This window comes from Pinus tabuliformis, chromosome 7, assembly GCF_031772625.1.
Source record: "Pinus tabuliformis cultivar Carrire ecotype Pingquan chromosome 7, CPIR1, whole genome shotgun sequence".
Classification (NCBI taxonomy): domain Eukaryota; kingdom Viridiplantae; phylum Streptophyta; class Pinopsida; order Pinales; family Pinaceae; genus Pinus; species Pinus tabuliformis.
This window is the reverse complement of record NC_142293.1, coordinates 614,557,107-614,578,459: the sequence shown is the minus strand read 5'-3', so window position 1 is coordinate 614,578,459 and position 21,353 is coordinate 614,557,107. Positions and strand designations below refer to the sequence as shown.

General features: G+C 38.6%; 1 protein-coding gene across 1 annotated transcript in view; it reads left to right on the top strand.

The window, feature by feature from the left end:
• Positions 1–18,928: 18,928 nt before the first annotated feature.
• The window catches only part of LOC149248937 (uncharacterized), a 136,970-nt gene continuing 134,545 nt past the window's right edge, over positions 18,929–21,353 (top strand). Inside the window, exons 1-2 of the mRNA XM_089451435.1 lie at positions 18,929–19,385; positions 19,653–19,742. The gene's annotated coding sequence lies outside the window, so the exon portion shown is untranslated. The remainder of the gene's footprint in view (positions 19,386–19,652; positions 19,743–21,353) is intronic.

The window sequence follows — 21,353 nt, the reverse complement described above, 5'->3', positions numbered from 1 at the left end:
ACTTGCGATGAAAAGAGACTAACTTCGAAGACCAACGAGGGAATGGTGATGATTATTCTGTTTAAAATAAATTTTAACGACGCTTAGACACAACTTGCTTTTTCAATTTTAAAGAGTCGAGAAAAAGCTAAAGATGACTTTAGTCTCCTTCGATGTTTTAACGAGCCCGAAGTGACAAATGCTCGGATGGACTTTTTCCGTTATAGAGTCTGAAAAAGGCCAAAAGGAACTGCTCTGGAGTTCTAGGTAGAGGGTGTGCCAAACTTTTCGCAAAACCGCAGAATACTTTTTAAGGTACGGGCGGTCAATCTTCCCGAATGCTGTGTTCAGTGCATTGCGATCAGTAGGGCGGCCGACACGATTTCCTAAGGATAAAGGTTTTATGCCTATAGGGGTCTCCCAATATATACTCGACGGTACGTGGGAGCACAATCCGTACTGGCGCTATCGTCCCTCAGGAGGAATCACCCACCATCAACGAGATCGACAGTCACCAGGCTTTACGACGCTAGAACACGTCTCTAGCCTAGACCTCTATGTTGTGCGTTATGTTGCAAAGCGTTGTTAAGTTCATTCAATTTATTTTAGGTTGATCTTTTTAAAGTTTGCCTTTCAAGGTTCACCACGAGATGTATGATACAAATTCCTAAATGCAGTCTAAAGATGATAAGCAAGCTTTTAATCTTTTCAACTTTGAAAATCCTAGCTACTAAGGGAAAAGAAAGACACCATCTTTTCTCAAAGAGCAATCAGCACACTCTAATGCACTTTTCCTAAATCAAACATGCAAACTATCAAGATGCAAATGCACAATGCAGGTGTTTGTTTTCCGCTTTCTTAGTATTGATGCCTACAAAGAAAGCTTTTTGCACAACTTTGAATTTGCTTTTAAATGACAAATACAAACAAGTTTACTTTTTCGAAATCAGGAAGGGTAGAAGAGATTACAACACTTAACGATTTTCGAAATAAACTTTTGTTTCGACACTTAAAAGAGGCAAACTCAAACCAATAAGCAAAAGTAAATGTATAATCAACTGCAAACAGCCAATGAACTCTCTCCTAAGATCACAATCAACAGATCTGAATCAAGGGCTACAGGACGATTATTTCACTCATGCAAAGGAAGACTGTAAATGACGCCGCAAACACATAAAAATACTCACAGTCTTTTTGTACAAAAGGAGGCGGAATCTAAGCAGAGAAAAGGAGTTATCAGACTGGTACCTATGCTGGTTACAGGCTGCAAAAATCAGAGATCAAAACAAGGCAAAACAGAGCAGAGAACCCCAGCTGCACTAGGACAAACTGGTTCAGCGCAACCTCAACACAGGGGTTTTGACATTCAGCGCAGGTAGCCTTCACGGGACCTGTGTTGAAATGCAGAATCCCTTCACTAGGTCTGCGCTGAAGGAGAAACTCTCGTTTCTCACTGGTTCTGGGTCACAGATTGCTATTTAATTCACTGTTTCAGGCCAAATAAAAGCAACAAGCAAGGTGTAATCAAAGGGATGCTTTGAGAGGGTACTAAGATCTATCACAAAGGATCATCAAATCATTTGTGAGTCCATAGTTCAGATCATAGACAAGTCCAGTGATTGGATCAAAGCAGCAACTGTCTACTTTGCATCCGGGGATAGCAGATGTAGTTCGATTGTTGTTGTCGAGTCTATGAAACAAAAAATGATAGAAACACAAATAAAATGACTAAACAAATCTCCCCAGTGGAGTCGCCAATTTTTTGTGGGGAAAAATGCCTATGCAGGACGATCCTATCCACTTAAGGTGTGACAGTGCCTTAGCAACAAATAGAGACAGTATTCTAGTATTCTTCCTTTATGAATTAAGAATGAAGAGAGAGATAGGTGGACTAACCGGTGTCTTCCGTTTGTCCCTCGATCCAGCTTCTCTTCTCTTGGAGAGTTCCCAGCTACTTGCCTTCTCTTTCGCCCAGCTTCAAGAGTTTTCTGCAAGATCACAAGAAGAGAACACTACACAAGACATGGATTCATATTCATAACTAGTTCAGGATTAGAAATAAACCAAATACACTAATGCAATCATACATCAAGAATACACCAGCATATAGGAGAAACCAAGATAGCTTTATTGATGAATAACAAGGTTCAGGAAGAGATACAACCCAGAGGGCTCCAATCTAGCATCTCCTTCCCAGTAAATGGAATTCCTATCTTCACCCCCTTCAAAGCATTAAGCACCCAATGATTCCAATCTCAAACCAACAACAATTCTTTGCAATAACAAAATTCCAGCCTCTAGATCTCATGGAGGAGAGATCCATATATAAATGTTTGGAGAGAGGATGAGTCAGCTTGAGATCTGACTAGTGTCCTCTCCCTCTGTCAGTTCTTGAGTCCACTTGGAGGTTCTTGCTTCCACTTGGAGATTTGGAACCTCTTACTCATCACCAGTCGAATTCCGTGAGGCAAGTGTCAATTTGGAAGCTTCCTGGGTTTTGACACCTTGAGAAATGAGCCTGCCACATGTCCACTCTCGTTCAGCGCAGGTAGCCAGTGTTCCAGTTGACATTCAACGCAGGTAGCCAGTGTTGGCTTTGACATTCAGCGCAAACAGCTAGTGTAGCCACTGAAATGATCCTGATTTGACTTGTTTTGAGTAGTTTTTTGCTGGAGAACTTCTGTGAATTGCTGTGGTTTGTTAGCCTTGTTCCTCTAGGGGTAGGAACAACATGTTTAGGGACTTTGGATCCCTTAGATTATGGACATTTCATGCTCAATGCTGTAAGGCACAAAAATGTCTATAACAGTAACGGCAGTGGATGGGACACGGTTGACTTCTTCTGAACGACTTCTCTTGAACATATGGCGACACTGATGCGATGGATCGGTAGCATTACCCCAAATATGGATGGTATGGCGAGACCATGGATGTGACCGGTGAATGAAACAACCCAACCCGATTGTGGTACGGAGGAAAAGTGTCATGTTCAAGAGCGACTTGCTACCATCAAAGTTTTCTTTAGTTTCTCCCAATTTTTCCCCAGTCATTGCTGACCAGTACCTCTTTATTTTTGTCAAGCTTGAGGAGGATAACATATGCTTGATCTATAACCTTCCCTTCGGGCAAGCCCATCGCTATGTTTTAACGAGCCTAACGATAGTGAAACTCGTACTCGTCTAAAGACAAGTTTGTCGCTATTTAATGATTTTAACGAGTCCAATGACAAGGATAACTCAGTCCTTTTCATTTTTAGAGAGTCTAAAAAGGTACATAAATTTAACTCCAAAAGTCCTTTTTCGTCATCTAATCCCTTAAGTCCGAAAAAGTATAAAACAATACAGAAGGGATGAGTTTTCGATAGTTTTAACGAGCCGAATAAAACAAGCGCTCGATCTTTTTGTGCAATAATCCCTCAGGTCCAAAAAGATTAAAATCTAGAGGACGGATAGCTTTTCGGTCGCTTTAACGAGCTGGAAGGCCAAAACTCGGCAATCTTTTCATATTTTACGAGTCAGATGAAAAGAGCTTAAAGAAGACTCGTCTTTTGAGGAACGAGTGATAAATAGGGTTAGCAGCTGATTCCAGGTACAGGTTGGAATTTTCCAAGCACGGCAGTGTCACAAGGATGGCTAGGTGAAATCACTCTTCGCAGCTGTTCCTCAAAATGGGTAAACAATCATATGGAGGTGAACGATCGGCCAAATGAAAAGTGGAGGTGACGGTGCAAACACGACCAAGGCTTTAATGGCTGATGATATTACATTCACTGTGGTTATTTACCGGGATAGTTCATTTTTTAATGAGCTTAAACGCGGGTGGAAACATTTGCTCGGTCTTATGTTTATTTTTTAACGAGCATGAACTATGTGCTAAAACTGCTCGGATCTTGCATTTATTTTTTAACGAGCATGAACTTTGTGCTAAAACTGCTCGAATCTTGCGTTTATTTTTTAACGAGCATGAACTGTGTGCTAAAACTGCTCGATCTTATGTTTGCATGCCCCCAGCATAATAACACAAATCGAGGTGCATGCCCCCCAAGCTTCATTGCATTCAACTCGGTGATTGGAATGAAGGTTTACCTTTGAGATTTGGAAAGGGGATTTGTTTCATTTTTTTAATGAGGTTGACACAGTAAATGAACTATCCTTATGACTCTTTGTTTCATTTTTTAACGAGGTTGACACGAGATAAGAACCGTCCTCGGAGCCCACTGTATTTACAGTATTTCTATTAGGGCGATGATCCACGCTGACAAAATGTTTAGGAATCTTCCGAATCCATTAGATATAGAAGATTTCATATTGTAGGTCTCCATTGTGGCCACTTCCGCTAGATTACTTGGAGGCGGTAGGGCAAAAGTACCCATTAAGGCAGGGTCTTTTAGGAGACCTACTCCAATATTTTGAAGCGAATGATTGCTTCCATGGATCCCCCTGATAAAGCATTTCACCCGATAAACATCCTCATACTTTAGGGGGCAACTGTTATAGAAATTTTTGTGCCTTACAGCATTGAGCATGAAATGTCCATAATCTAAGGGATCCAAAGTCCCTAAACATGTTGTTCCTACCCCTAGAGGAACAAGGCTAACAAACCACAGCAATTCACAGAAGTTCTCCACCAAAAAACTACTCAAAACAAGTCAAATCAGGATCATTTCAGTGGCTACACTAGTTGTTTGCGCTGAATGTCAAAGCCAACACTGGCTACCTACGTTGAATGTCAACTGGAACACTGGCTACCTGCGCTGAACGAGAGTGGACATGTGGCAGGCTCATTTCTCAAGGTGTCAAAACCCAGGAAGCTTCCAAATTGACACTTGCCTCAGGGAATTCGACTGGTGATGAGTAAGAGGTTCCAAATCTCCAAGTGGAAGCAAGAACTTCCAAGTGGACTCAAGAACTGACAGAGGGAGAGGACACTAGTCAGATCTCAAGCTGACTCATCCTCTCTCCAAACATCTATATATGGATCTCTCCTCCATGAGATCTAGAGGCTGGAATTTTGTTATTGCAAAGAATTGCTGTTGGTTTGAGACTGGAACTATTGGGTGTTTATTGCTTTGAAGGGGGTGAAGATAGGAATTCCATTTGCTGGGAAAGAGATGCTGGATTGGAGCCCTCTGGGTTGTATCTCTTCCTGAACCTTGTTATTCATCAATAAAGCTATCTTGGTTTCTCCTATATACTAGTGTATTTTTTATGTATGAATGCATTAGTGTATTTAGTTCATTTCTAATCCTGAACTAGTTATGAATGTGAATATCTGTCTTTGTGTAGTGTTCTTCTCTTGTCGCAAGTAGCTGTTCTCTTGTCGCAAGTAGCTGTTCTCTTGTGATCTTGCAGGAATTGTGGAAGCCGGGCTAGCGAGAAGGCAAGTAGCTGCTCTCTTGTGATCTCGTATGAACCCGTTGAAGCTGGGCGAGCAAGAAGGCAAGTAGCTGTGAACACCCAAAGAGAAGAGAGACCAAATTGAAGGACAAACGGAAGACACCGGTGAGTCCATTTATCTCTCTTCTTTCACATTTCATAAAGGAAGAAACTAGAATAGCTGTCTCTGTTTGTTGCTAAGGCACTGTCACACCTTAGGTGGATAGGATCGTCCTGCATAGGCATTTTTCCCCACAACAAATAGTACGGACAAAGCGAACTCGTTTAATCGGTTCGAAATCTCCTATTAAAGTTAGAACAGCTGTTCCAACAACATCTGAGATTCCAGTTACTCCAAACATTTCTGGAAACCCTGCCTCTATAGAAGAAGTTCAACAGCCGCAGAGGGACAGTAACACTGATCCTAGTCTGCGAGCAAATGCTTGCGTTACTGAACCAGTTCCATCTGTGACCGGTTCAGAGAGTCTTGCCCCTCAAACAACTGTCGCTGTCGATTTAACCCCTTCTTCGGCACCAGAAATATTTTACGGACCTGACAGTCTTCCTCTTCCACCTGGATTGATTGCGATAGAGGAAATTGTAGGGGATCCGCAAGCAAGTACTCCAACACAATTTGGAGTCGGGGTCACTCTATTTCCTTCATTAGAAGTTAGCCTACCACAAGTGGAAGTTCCTGTAGAATCGCCAGGCAATCTATTGGATAGACTCAAGATGTCTGAACAACCGTCAACATCTAGGACTGTGTCGAATGACACAGCGACAGCAGAAGCCCCTGCCGTCATTCCGACAATGTTTGCCGGCATACCATCTGTCCCAACTAGCTCACAACCGCTAGAAGGAGTCCACCAAGGGACTATTTCGACAGTGTGGTCTGTTCCAGTTTGTTCATCCGGAATAATATCCGGCAACTCTTATGTTGAAACTCGCCAGATTGATCCATTTGGAGGTCAATTTGGGCAATCTAGTCCCCAAGGACTAACAATCCCCTTGAGTTTCGGATTGCTACCGTATGGGGGGCAGTATGCCCTTTCACTACCTCCTCCGGGAGGGTATCCATACGGGAGTTCACAACAGTATTCAGGTTATACTGGAATTACATCAAGTGGTTGGGTACCTATGCTACCTCAACAACCAAGAGTTGTATATTCTATGCAACAGTGTGTACCTATGTCAAACATCCCGACCACACCGGCTATTGTGACAGTGTCGCAAGTTCAAACGTTGCCTGTTGTATGTCAACCTCAGATTTCTCAGGTTGTAATGCAACAACCCCTTGACCCTGGGACACAACCACAATCGCCAACTGGTGGGGCGACACAGGTCCAAACGGGTACAATTACCCCACACCTTGGTCCAACGGTTAGTATAGCACAACAGAACATGGCCTCACAACCATGGCTGGTGCAATACCAACAACCACAATTCCAGCAAGTGTACCAAGGTTCTGAGCAGCAGATCTTTGCGAACAGTGGACAACCGTATATTCAAAACGGTCAAAACCAACCGCTTTACAGTGGTCAAGTCCACCAACCGTATCAGTCATACCAACATCAATTACATTATGCTGGTATGCAAAGACCCACTGCTCAGGCGATTCCATCTTATCCTGGGTATGCTTCGCCTAACCTGAATCAACAGTTGCCCTTTGTAGCAACTCTAGAATTACCAGATCTAAACCGGCTGACGAATGATCCAATTGCTTATGCCTCGTGGTGGCCAGCGATTCCGCATAAACTTGCGTCAGACATTCCTAAATTTAATGGAAATCCAGGTGAAGATCCATCGAATCACGTGATGACATTCCATCTATGGTGTTCATCAAACACCCTAAACGATGATTCGATAAGGCTTCACCTTTTTCAGAGGACGTTAACGGGTCTAGCGGCAAAACGGTATATTGAATTGCCTAGAGCTTCGTTCGACAACTTCAGTACCTTAGCCACGACTTTCTTAACCCATTTTCAATTACCGATAAGGTATGAAACGGGAACGGAACTCCTAACCAACTTCAAACAGACAACGGCCACTCACATATCTGATCATATACATGAGTGGCGACGTCGTCGTAGGATGGTGAAAACGTACGTTCCCGATCAGCTATTAGCTGAATGGTTTATCAAATCCTTACTTCCTACAATCACGGAAGATGTGGCAAAGGGGGGAGTCGTAACGGAAGAGCAAGTCATCGCTCGTGCGCAATATCTGGACTTGGTCTATACTCAGTCTGGCACGCTCTATGACAAAATACCGGACGCCCCTAGACCGGAATTCTTAATTCCTCCTCCTCCTAAATCAAACAATGACTCTCACGCCGATGATGGCGTGATTGGCGTGACAGACACGAAATCGACAAAGGCTACATCTAAAAAGGCCTGTAAGATTTCTATTCAAAATGCAAATGAGGAACTTCTTGCCCCGGAAGTAAATGCCGTGTCTACCGACAAGGGCAAACAACTGAAGCAACCAGGGGGCAAGAAGAAAAAGGAAACCCCCTGCGGGGTGTCATATATGCGATGAGGATCATTGGACGAGAGATTGTCCACATATAGCTGAAGTTAAGAAACTCTTTAAGAGTTCAAAAACCCCAACAGTATTGACTGATCCGTTTCCAAGCCCGGGAACCAAACTGGTTGCTAATCAAAATGCTTCCCGATCCCAAGTGCTTATGTTGTCTACCTCAAATCAGCAGAATGATGCTTTGACAAGGAATAAAGATTACGGGAATCCACAGCTGTCGAATAACAAGGCTAATGAACAACCTAGTAGTTCGACGACAACTTTGACCGAAGTTGTGCCACCCATCATTCCTGAACCAATGATAAAGTCGCCAAAGGGAGTAGTACACAAATCGACATTTAATCCTCGTGCCAAAGTAGCACAGAATTATAATATAATAGAGGACCTGGCCCAATCGCCGTCTGTTATGTCGACACTTGGGGTACCACAAAATCGCCCCTCCCAAGAGCAAGCTTTATTATCAGCAATAGGTGGGATTGGCCCAATGGATTCCAATCTTGTGGCCTTTTATCATAAAGGATATGACCCTCAGTTACCAGCTCAACTAGCTTTCCTTATTCAAGTGAAAGCCCTCAACAAAACTGTTCATCGAACAATTATTGATGAGGGGGCATCTACATGTCTTATGTCGATGAGTTGCTGGAAAAATTTAGGCTCACCACCCTTGTCGAAATCGTCAACGATGTTAAAAGCATTTGATGGACGATCATACACTCCATACGGGATTTTAAGTAACTTGCAAGTTGAACTGGGGGGCAAAACAGTAGGAATTGATGTTGAAGTAATTGATGGAAACCTCGATTACAGCATCCTACTGGGAAGGCCCTGGATATATGCCATGGCCGCAGTTGTGTCGACCTACTTCAGGAAGATTGCATTTCCCTTTCAAGGAGGAATTACAGTCGTCGACCAACAAACTTTCCTCCCCGACAGTTCACAAGTTACGGGAAGCATTCCAATGATCCATGGAAGCAATCTTTCGCTTCAAAATATTGGAGTAGGTCTCCTAAAAGACCCTGCCTTAATGGGTACTTTTGCCCTACCGCCTCCAAGTAATCTGGCGGAAGTGGCCACAATGGAGACCTACAATATGAAATCTTCTATATCTAATGGATTCAGAAGATTCCTAAACATTTTGTCAGCGTGGATCATCGCCCTAAAAGAAACACTGTAAATACAGTGGGCTCCGAGGACGGTTCTTATCTCGTGTCAACCTCGTTAAAAAATGAAACAAAGAGTCATGAGGATAGTTCATTTACTGTGTCAACCTCATTAAAAAATGAAACAAATCCCCTTTCCAAATCTCAAAGGTAAACCTTCATTCCAATCACCGAGTTGAATGCAATGAAGCTTGGGGGGCATGCACCTCGATTTGTGTTATTATGCTGGGGGCATGCAAACATAAGATCGAGCAGTTTTAGCACACAGTTCATGCTCGTTAAAAAATAAACGCAAGATTCGAGCAGTTTTAGCACAAAGTTCATGCTCGTTAAAAAATAAACGCAAGATCCGAGCAGTTTTAGCACATAGTTCATGCTCGTTAAAAAATAAACATAAGATCGAGCAAATGTTTCCACCCGTGTTTAAGCTCATTAAAAAATGAACTATCTCGGTAAATAACCACAGTGAATGTAATATCATCAGCCATTAAAGCCTTGGTCGTGTTTGCACCGTCACCTCCACTTTTCATTTGATCGATCGTTCACCTCCATATGATTGTTTACCCATTTTGAGGAACAGCTGCGAAGAGTGATTTCACCTAGCCATCCTTTTGACACTGTCGTGATTGGAAAATTCCAACCTGTACCTGGAATCAGCTGCTAACCCTGTTTATCACTCGTTCCTCAAAAGACGAGTCTTCTTTAAGCTCTTTTCATCTGACTCGTAAAATATGAAAAGATTGCCGAGTTTTGGCTTTCCAGCTCGTTAAAGCGACCGAAAAAGCTATCCCTCCTCTAGATTTTAATCTTTTTGGACCTGAGGGATTATTGCACAAAAAGATCGAGCGCTTGTTTTATTCGGCTCGTTAAAACTATCGAAAACTCATCCCTTCTGTATTGTTTTATACTTTTTCGGACTTAAGGGATTAGATGACGAAAAAGGACTTTTGGAGTTAACTTTATGTACCTTTTCAGACTCTCTAAAAATGAAAAGGACTGAGTTATCCTTGTTGTTAGACTTGTTAAAATCATTAAATAGCGACAAACTTGTCTTTAGACGAGAACAAGTTTCACTATCGCTAGGCTCGTTAAAACATAGTGATGGGCTTGCCCGAAGGGCAGGTTATAGAACAAGCATATGTTATCCTCCTCAAGCTTGATAAAAATAAAGAGGTACTGGTCAGTAATGACTGGGGAAAAATTGGGAGAAACTAAAGAAAACTTTGATGGTAGCAAGTCGCTCTTGAACATGACACTTTTCCTCTGTACCACAATCGGGTTGGGTTGTTTCATTCACCGGTCACATCCATGGTCTCGCCATACCATCCATATTTGGGGTAATGCTACCGATCCATCGCATCAGTGTCGCCATATGTTCAAGAGAAGTCGTTCAGAAGAAGTCAACCGTGTCCCATCCACTGCCGTACATTATCCTTCATCCTTTCATGACCGCCACCCTGAATCATATGTCACAGATCGTTTTCACCTCCATTAAAATCATTAGCTCCGTTCCGTGTCACTGATGTGGGATTCATTAAGGCCCTCCTTTGACGGATCGCTTCTTGTCGACATCAGCTCATTATCCAAGAAGTTGATCTAGGAACAACCCCTTCAGTACTTTGAAGCTTGCATGCCTCAATGGCAAGTTTCTCACTTCCGGCGACAGGTATACATCAATGACCTTCGACCGAAAGATTTTGCGTGGTGTTCGACGCCAAGTCCTTTATTCACACCACGTGAATTGTACTGCAGTACCTTGAGGGTCATTATCATTATCGGTGATTCCTCTCGCGCTTGTTAACGGTTTACATCATTGACCGGTAATCAAGCGATGTCTTTCCATGTTAGACTTCAAAACAATTCTCACATGGATCGACTTGTACTTAGAGTGAAGATCGAACGAGTTTGAAGACCCCGGATCTAGTTTCATCCATCCGAGCTGCGATATATATTCAAGAAAGATAAAGACATTGACATGTACATCATTGCAGCAGATGATCATCCTACTCAAAGGATGATAATTTCATCAAAATTATCAGTTTACCATCAGACGATTGTCTGTTCTATGTACAGAAAAATGAATTTATAAAGATGAGCATGGGAATGCCCGCCTCAGCTAGATCATGAAAGCAGTATGAAAAATAATGTATTGTATTGTATTGTATTACAGGTCTCCTCCCAGCATTGGATGAACTTCGGATCCCCCTGATAAAGCATTTCACCCGATAAACAACCTCATACTTTAGGGGGCAACTGTTATAGACATTTTTGTGCCTTACAGCATTGAGCATGAAATGTCCATAATCTAAGGGATCCAAAGTCCCTAAACATGTTGTTCCTACCCCTAGAGGAACAAGGCTAACAAACCACAGCAATTCACAGAAGTTCTCCACCAAAAAACTACTCAAAACAAGTCAAATCAGGATCATTTCAGTGGCTACACTAGCTGTTTGCACTGAATGTCAAAGCCAACACTGGCTACCTGCGTTGAATGTCAACTGGAACACTGGCTACCTGCGCTGAACGAGAGTGGACATGTGGCAGGCTCATTTCTCAAGGTGTCAAAACCCAGGAAGCTTCCAAATTGACACTTGCCTCACGGAATTCGACTGGTGATGAGTAAGAGGTTCCAAATCTCCAAGTGGAAGCAAGAACCTCCAAGTGGACTCAAGAACTGACAGAGGGAGAGGACACTAGTCAGATCTCAAGCTGACTCATCCTCTCTCCAAACATCTATATATGGATCTCTCCTCCATGAGATCTAGAGGCTGGAATTTTGTTATTGCAAAGAATTGCTGTTGGTTTGAGACTGGAACTATTGGGTGCTTAATGCTTTGAAGGGGGTGAAGATAGGAATTCCATTTGCTGGGAAGGAGATGCTGGATTGGAGCCCTCTGGGTTGTATCTCTTCCTGAACCTTGTTATTCATCAATAAAGCTATCTTGGTTTCTCCTATATGCTGGTGTATTCTTGATGTATGATTGCATTAGTGTATTTGGTTTATTTCTAATCCTGAACTAGTTATGAATATGAATCCATGTCTTGTGTAGTGTTCTCTTCTTGTGATCTTGCAGAAAACTCTTGAAGCTGGGCGAGCGAGAAGGCAAGTAGCTGGGAACTCTCCAAGAGAAGAGAAGCTGGATCGAGGGACAAACGGAAGACACCGGTTAGTCCACCTATCTCTCTCTTCATTCTTAATTCATAAAGGAAGAATACTAGAATAGCTGTCTCTGTTTGTTGCTAAGGCACTGTCACACCTTAGGTGGATAGGATCATCCTGCATAGGCATTTTTCCCCACAACAGTCCCAATGAACCTCCAAATGTTTCTTTGGAGTACATGAGGCAGAATATTTGGGTCATATTGTATCTCATGAGGGTGTTAAGGTAGACCATAACAAAATCAAATCCATTAAGGAATGGAAAACCCCCACAACCATAAAGCATCTTCGAGGATTTCTCGGGTTGACAGGGTATTATAGCAAGTTTATTAATAATTAAGGGAGAATAGTAGCACCTCTAACATCATTATTGAAGAAAGATGCATTTTCTTGGACTCCAAAAGCAACTAAGGCATTTGAACATATTAAAGAGGCAATGTGCCAAGCATCGGTCTTAGCTATGCCAGACTTCACAAAAACCTTTATTGTGGAATGTGATGCCTCGGGAAATGGAATTGGTGTTGTTTTAATGCAAGAAGGAAGACCCATTGCTTTTGAAAGTCCTCCAATCAAAGAAAAGTATTTACACAAACCTATTTATGAGAAGGAAATGTTGGAAATACTACACTCATATATATCTCAGTAATAAAAAACCTAATATATACAAGTGGAACTTGATAAGTTTGCAGTAAAAATGTTGTTGTGTCTAGTCCTGGTAAGACCTTATTGATAAATCTTACATAATCATGAGTGTAGGAACAATAGTAAGTTTATTTTCATCAGACTTATGTTATTTGCATGTTTATATTTGGTTCTTGAAAGGTGAGGTTGGTTTAACTTGACTTGTATTACGAAGCTAGGGTTTTTTCAAGTTGTGCCTCATTGTCACATATTGCAATAATTTTGTCATCTTACAAATTATTGTGCATCTGAAGGATGTTTTGTAATAAGGCATCTGAAGTTTTGACAGTGACCTAAAGTAACCTTTGGTGTGGAGCAATGGAAGTGACCTAATCAGAGAATTGATGTATGTCAGTGAGACAATGAACTATATGACATTAAACTTGACTTAAAGGAATAACAATACAATAATGGCCCTAATGGCAGTATACATGTATGACAATATTGCAATATGACTTGTGGGACACTATTCTTAGATAAAAGAGACTCTTGGCAACAAGTGATTCTTGTTTTATATGATAGAGTGATATATAACAATGAGTTTGATGTGGCAATGACTTCAGAAGAAAAATAGTAAGACAATGATATGATATTGTGACAGTGGTAGTACTCTTGACATATGATAGTGACAATATTGTTGATATATGACAATGACAACATTCTATATGATTGTGATAGTGGTGTTGTTATGACTTGATAGTGATGATTGTGATTTGAAAACTATGATGATAGAGATGTTTTGACAGTGATATGACAATATTGTATGGCTTTATTTTATGATAGCTAGGGTTTTGTAATACAGATTGAGCAAAAGCAGTGTTATTTGTTGATAGTTGTGTAGCAGTTAGATTGTTGAGATTTACCATAATTGAGCAATGAGGCTACTAGGATTTACATTGATGTACATACTAAGCAGAAGCAACAAAATTGATTGATGTTTCCTTGTATTACATTATTTATATTTGAGGACAGGTGGATCCAATATGAAAATTATGAAACGTGGTTCGTCGACTAATCAGGGTGGTGTTAGGGAAGGTTGGAGCCCACACATGGCGTTTTAGTGTTATTTTTGTTGTAACTGGTAAATAGGGTGTTGGAGCATCCTTCAGGTTAGAGCCTGTAAAATAGGGCATTGGAGCGTCCTCCCAATGGCAGTCGGTAAACAGTGCATTAGAGCATCCTACAGGTTGGAGCCTGTAAATCAAGGGGTTGGAGCCTCCTTCAGTTGCAGTTGAAAACTTGATGTAAATCTTTTGAACACAAATATTAAGAAACTTTTGGTAGTTTCTGTCTCGAAGGGGTTTTTTGTCTGTGCATTATCTGTTGTGTTCTCGTCATTGCCTTAACACTCATCAAATCCATGGTTGTGTTATCATAAATTCATGTAAGCCTTTTCTATTGTTTTAGATCTTGTCTGTCACGACCTCTCTCTCATCTTCTGTTGTAACACTACACTATATTTTCTCTTGGTCAAATGCATTCATACAACTTGTCTATGTGCCTGGAACACCCAAATAGATAATCGAAAATACATATTGTTTGTTATTGTTCCTCGACCCACTTGATTATCGAGCATGAGTTAGAATTGGGATTTAAGTAGCACTAGAAAAACACTTACATGTTTTAGGGTTTTCTGATGTGTTATTTTTGCTAGTTATTTCATTTGTTTGTGGTCTTCCTTAAACCACCATTTTAGAGAGCACATATGGCCATTGTCTACCATACACTTTTGCATTTTGGCTCTCTTCTTGGACTTACATACACCCCTTTATATTAAGGTGGGAATGTTGGAAATATAATCCTTGGGGTTATGTAAATTAAACATACTCACTTGAGGGGAAGGCGAAAAGCATCGAGTGAAGGTTGATAGTCATGAGAAGTCCAAGGGACCTTTAAAATATGAATCCAAGGGTCAAAAAATCTGCGTATTAATATGTATATCTTGTGAGCAATATGCATCATATAATTTATCCAAATTAGTCCATTATTTGTGTGTGTTCAACAATTATTATTAATGTTTCAATAATTTTAATGAACTCACGCTCAAACCTAATAGAAATATTACATCACTAACGACAAGATTATTCCTTTAATAAACTTAATTGCCTCCCTTTTCTCACATCCTAATTTTCCCATATTTTCACAAAAGTAATTGTTAACTCCACCTCCCTTCTATATACTTAAGCATACTTTTCTTCCTTATGAAAACATCATACCTCACTCTAATGGTCACACTTCAAATACAATATGTGAAATATTGACAAAATTGTATTTAATAAATAATTAATACTTATAGAACTAATCAACATCCAAATCTATGCAAAAAGGAAACACAACATTTAACAAAAACCCATTTTGATGTGTGCATGAATAGTTATAATTGATTAAGTATGTCCAAAATAAATGGACATGAACCCAACACACTCACATGATAGGGGCTCAAATTTGGGTGGTTTGCAACAAGCTAATAAGATAAAATTGTTACAATCAAAGATTGAAAAGTAAGTACACATATCTCACTTAAATTATCAAATACAAGGTCATGTTCAAGTATATATATGAATTCCAATTAATACTAGTAAACCATAATCAGTTTAAATCATGCTACTTAACATTGAATCAATTTAAAAAGGGCACACTAACAATATTTTTTAATAAAATACAATTTATTATAAAATTTTATAATAATCTTTATTAATATAGAAAACATGATACGACCTCAAAACCAACACACATGGACGTCCAACCAAAGGTTTGAACACCACTAAATGAAGCACAACAACACTCTTTAATTACCACCCTTAAGCTAGATTCATAAAATCCAACCAAGTGATTTGTACTCTTTAGGCTAAACAAACAACTTGGCGGTCACAATGAGATACAAAAATAAACACAAATTCCCTAGACTATCATTATGAAAATTTTCACATAGAGAGTTATTGTAGGATACCACATGAACCACTATTGTAGAGGTTGTTAAGTTTCAAACTACAACACTTCACATTGAGTTTTAAGGTTGTCCATGCACAAAGTCACGGGTTTTCAAAAAATTTGATCCTTGCACACAATTTTGGAACCTCATTAACTTAATCATCACACGTAGTTCCATGTTCTTATAGTAAATTTAAAATCTTTTTTATTGTGTGAATAGGCATTTTCTATAGCTCATTTTGAGAGATATATGTAATTCCTTTCATGCTCCATACAGAGTTGACATATGGCATTTAAGAATGATATTAACAACAATTTTTTTTCAATATTAACCAAAATAAAACATTTTGGTAGTGTGATGCTCAATAGGGAAATGTGTAATCCCTTCCATATTCAATATGGAATTAACACTTACACCACACACACTGAATTAAAATATATATCCTTTTAACTTTTGATTTCTTATTATCCTTGCCGCAAGGCAGTGGATAATCGCATTCAATATATTTTTGACTGTGAATTAGTTTCATGTTTGACTAAAAATATAATCATATTTTGTAAAGTTAATATTACTAAACCAATTTTTTTTTTAATATTTTATTTTATTTTTCTTGAATTTGATTGGCTCTTTCGCTCTCGGTCTTATTTAGTTATGATTACTCCTCTACCGCCATGAGTTTGTACTAATGACTCCACCCTTGTACGTACAATCTCCTCTGCCTATTACATATTGCAACGTTGTACCAACAAGCTCCTCCGCCTATTGCGTAATAATTTTTCATTTGTATTGTCTTAATGTATTCATTTAAATGCCTACTATGTGCTAGAAGTGATCACCGTGTCGAACGCAATAAATGAAAACTGCAATGATCACTCTAATTCGCTCTCCGGGTCACAACGAATGTTATTTGGGCTATATTCATTCCAAGGCCATGGACACTGTGTAGAGATTGTTTCATATACCTCTACAGAGATTGATGATGTCATGCGTACACACTAGGCACTGTGATTTTTGCTTTTTCAAACTTAGCTAGTGGGTCGTATCTGGATAAACCTTCGTCTCCACGGTACGCTCTAATTTGTATCCATTAGTTGAGAGCTCACGTCATTACCAACTTTATTATGTAATGATCACATGTATTACATTTAGTATTGAACTACTGTTATTGTAATGGCATTTGTGTCTCCTTCACCCACATGATTACAGATACTTATGTATATAGGTATTTTAATGACATTAATATCTCCTGCAACCACATTATTGTTGATAGATATGTAATAGTTTTTTTAATAGTTTTAATTTATTTAGTTATTAGTAATTACAAAGTAGATGATAGAGATTTAATCTTTTTAAAATATGTCAATATTTTTTAGTAGTAGTTATAGATGAAGCATTTCTAAATTAATAATGTCATTTTAATTAAATTTGGAGAGCTTTGAATTAATTTATTTTAAATTAATTGAATATAATATCAACATGTATTATATAGATATATGGTGGTCCATGGTATTGTAACAAAGACTATTTACTGTAGGTTTTAACCCTATACAAAGATTACTTCTTAAAAAACATAAAAAAATACTATCCATGGTTTTCATTGTTTATGTTGTTACTAGGCATTAAGTAATGCATGTTTTCGCCCCAAACCATGAAATTCCTTTTCATGTAATCTTTCTAAATTCTGCTTCCTTCCTTCATACTCTTAATTATATGTCTACCTATAATACAAATCAAGTTATACATCAAGGGAAGCCTTATAGGAAACATTTATCAACGGAGTCAAATCAAATATTATGAAAATACTTTTAATAGTAAATTTTAAAAAGAGGAAAAATATAAGAAGATTACTTATAACTACCATTCAAACTTTGTGCTCCTCTCAGTGTTTGTTACTCTTCCACTAATGCCTAGTAATATGTTCTGAGATTGGCCATCATTTAAACTACTAAAAGTATAGAATGTCGCCATTAAATAGATTTGATAATTGATGGGCAATTATGGTTGTGGTATATATGTATAACTTTTGTGGCAACTTCTAACAATAAACAACAGAAATTGGCTCTTGAAGCAAAAAATCCAAGGTATTAATCACCTCTAACCATGGGACATTTGTTTGATCACAAGGTTGGGTTTCGTAAGTGTGGGACACCTTTGTGAATCAATTATATAATTCTTTTTATATTTTGAACATAAATTCCGACGACCTTCCATTATTATATCTAGGTTATACAATTGTCATATATATATATTTTTAAGTCCATCGACATGGATTTTCATCTTCAACTCCAAATTATAATATGTATTTATGCATATCGCTAATAATAATTTTAAAGAGAGTAGTTTAAGGAGGCTACAATTTTGCTTGGAAAATAATGGAAATTTCCATAAAATTTTGATAAAATTTGGCTAATATTTTTCAAAATTCGAGTTATAGTTGTCAAGCTTTAGGATTTTAGGTGCCTTAGGGTTCTTGATGGTGTTGAATCCATTTTCACCATCAAGAAAGTGATTCAAAAGCTTAAGCGGTCAGATTTTTTGAAGATTTTATGGCAAAACTCTGGCAAGAAATTGTCAAGTGAAATTGTGGTTACTTGCGTAACAAGATTTTCAATATAATTATTGAAAATGAAAAACAAATTAATTTTAATAACCTTACCAATAAATTACATAACATATTCAATTCTCTTTTCTAACTTTGTAGCTCTTGTTTAAATGTGGGAAATCATACCTTTCAAAGTTCAATAATTAAACTAAGTGGTAGAGAATACTAGCTATACAACCTTATATTAGAAACATTAAAAAAAAATACACCTTCAATAGTCTTATTAACCTTCATAATAAAAATCCAAAATTAAAATAATTAATTCATATAAAATTAACACAATTAACACACTAAATTAACACAATTAACACACTTAGGGGCCACACACAGAATTAAAATATATCCTTTTAACTTTTGATTTCTTATACTATGAAGAATTTGATATTCATAATAAAAATCCTAACTTAAAATAATTATGCCTATTTACGATCAACTTTATTTATACATACCTCCTCTAATACTAAGATTAACATTCGAAATTGGTTACCTAGCACAAGGCTGACTTAGGACATGCATTACATTTCGCTTCTAAACCTGGACACAATTCCTATCATTTGGTAGGGCAATGTTTCACATTGCGTCTTCTTTGTTCTTCGAACTTCCATGTGGTTTCTTTGTTTCCATAATGCCTCCCCTGAACATGTTCATATTTTCAGTTGTGTATTTGGAGTGTTTGCTTTTAAACTGCACCCTGAGAAATTTTAGTTACACGAAATTGCCATATAAGCAGGAGATTGAACCGACACATACTGAAGCGTTCGTGCATCTCCGATTTCGACACTGCCATCGTTGCATCGCCGAGGCGCCTCCATTTCCTTCCTTACAAACTGAAAGACCGTTGAATTCCAGAGAGCTTGTTCCAGGAAGGAAATCGGTGCCATTCCTCTAGTTTTGCCAACTTTAGCATGCCGAAGGCCTCAAACATTGAATCAGACTCCAAATATTTTACCATTCACCAGGTATGGCTTCTCACAGAAAGGTAATATAATTGAGCTGATTTATTTTGATTTCCCTTCCCGTCCTATTTGTTTCAAAATTTTCGTGGAAAACTCTATTCTAGTATCACACATCAAGGAATTTGTTTATATTATTTCAGTGTATAACAGAATGCGAAGAAGCCACTTCAGTTTTTTTTCTAACAGAACAGTTCTTTAGTCAGGGCAATTGCAGGTGTTTCAGGGCATCTCTTAAATTTTTATTTTTAATTTTCCTTTCTGTTTTGTCAGTTGGCTTTGGGGTACAAGTCTCTCAGCACCAGCGCTTCTCCTCTCCTCACTTCAGCACGATCATATTTAGCTTCTGAGCCATGCATTATGGTATACTTTAACTCATGGTTATTTTCTATAGGATGCCAATAATAAGTACAATTCTTACTGCTACTGTGGCATACGGTGTTCATTATCCTATTGACAAAAAGTTGCCCGGAACCAAGTGACAGGTATGGACGATGTGGAACCATTCAAATGTTTTGATTTCACTCTGCCCATACCTGCTACTTCACAATTCAGGGCAGTATTTTGTCTGGTGGATGATTTTAGCTTTGGCATATCCCTTGTGTGGGATTTTGGGACTTTATCTTCCATATCTCTGAATCATTCTGGCTTTTGATGGTGGTGGCGGTCCTGCGCTGGCATCTGATCATCAAATCTCACTTACTCAAAGGGAGATTTAACACCCGTGGGATGTTATCTTCTAAATTGAATGCACATGGGTCATTCATACTTGCATTGATCGCATTTTTCTTTAGTTGTATGCTTGGCCTGCTTGTTGCTTTTGTTGCATTTCAATCAGAGAGAACATATCCTAGTTTGTTTCCATAGGAGGCCACACAGGTATGTAGAGTAGGTGTCTAATTCTTTGTATTTTGCTATAGATCTACTGTAGATTAGGGTTAGATTGGATATCGAACCTAGCTAAGGGTTTTAGCCCACCTAGGAAGGCAGTAAGCCCTAGGTCCCTTTGTGGTTTGCTTGCTCAGAGAAGGAAATTGGTTGAACAACCCCAATGTTTGCTATTTGTTTGTTTTCATTGAGTTGAAAAGCTAGATAAGCGGCATCTTGTTTCATTTAGTCCTCTACTTTCTTTCAATTACTTAATTAGTGTACCAAAGAGAAAGAGGTGAATTAACCCTACTTGTGTCATTTTGTTGTTAAGTTTTTGGTTACTTTATTTGTTGATTAAGTAAGCCCAATAAAATGGCATATTCAACCCTAATAACAATCATAGGTCATTAAGGAAAAGATTAATCTCATAATTACCTTAGTGGCACCCCTCCTCCATCCTAGTTTCCTTGGTTTCTTCCAAGAATTGGTTGTGGAATCCACTTGCCTTCCTATTGCAAAAGCTTGGGTTCCCCTCATTGTGGTAATGTGACACCTCACTCTAACTATCACATTAGAAATACCAATTACAATATAGTGTGCAAAATATCACCAAAGTAATGCTTAACAGAGAATCAAGACTTACAAAATTAATAATCAACACCCATATCTATTAATAAGAGTAGGATACACTAAATGAAACTCATTCAAAGGTGTGTATGAATTGTTATAATTGATGAAATGTGATAACAATAAGTGAATATGAACACAATACAATCACGCAAAAGACACACAAATATGATTGATCATAATAAGTTGATAAAGATTATTAAATTTGTTTTGGTCGAATATAGAGAAGAATGTACAAAGATCACACTCGAATTATCAAACACAATAACACATTTAAGTATAAATATAAATTCCTAGTCAATACTAATCCACCATAATCACCTTAAGTCATACTACTTGAGCTTGCAATTGACCTAAAAGAGGCACACTTGCAATATTTTACAATGAAATATGATGTGCTACAATAATCTTCAAAAGTTTATAAAGCATGATACAACCTTAAAATCGATGCATGAGGACTTCCAACCAAAGATGTGT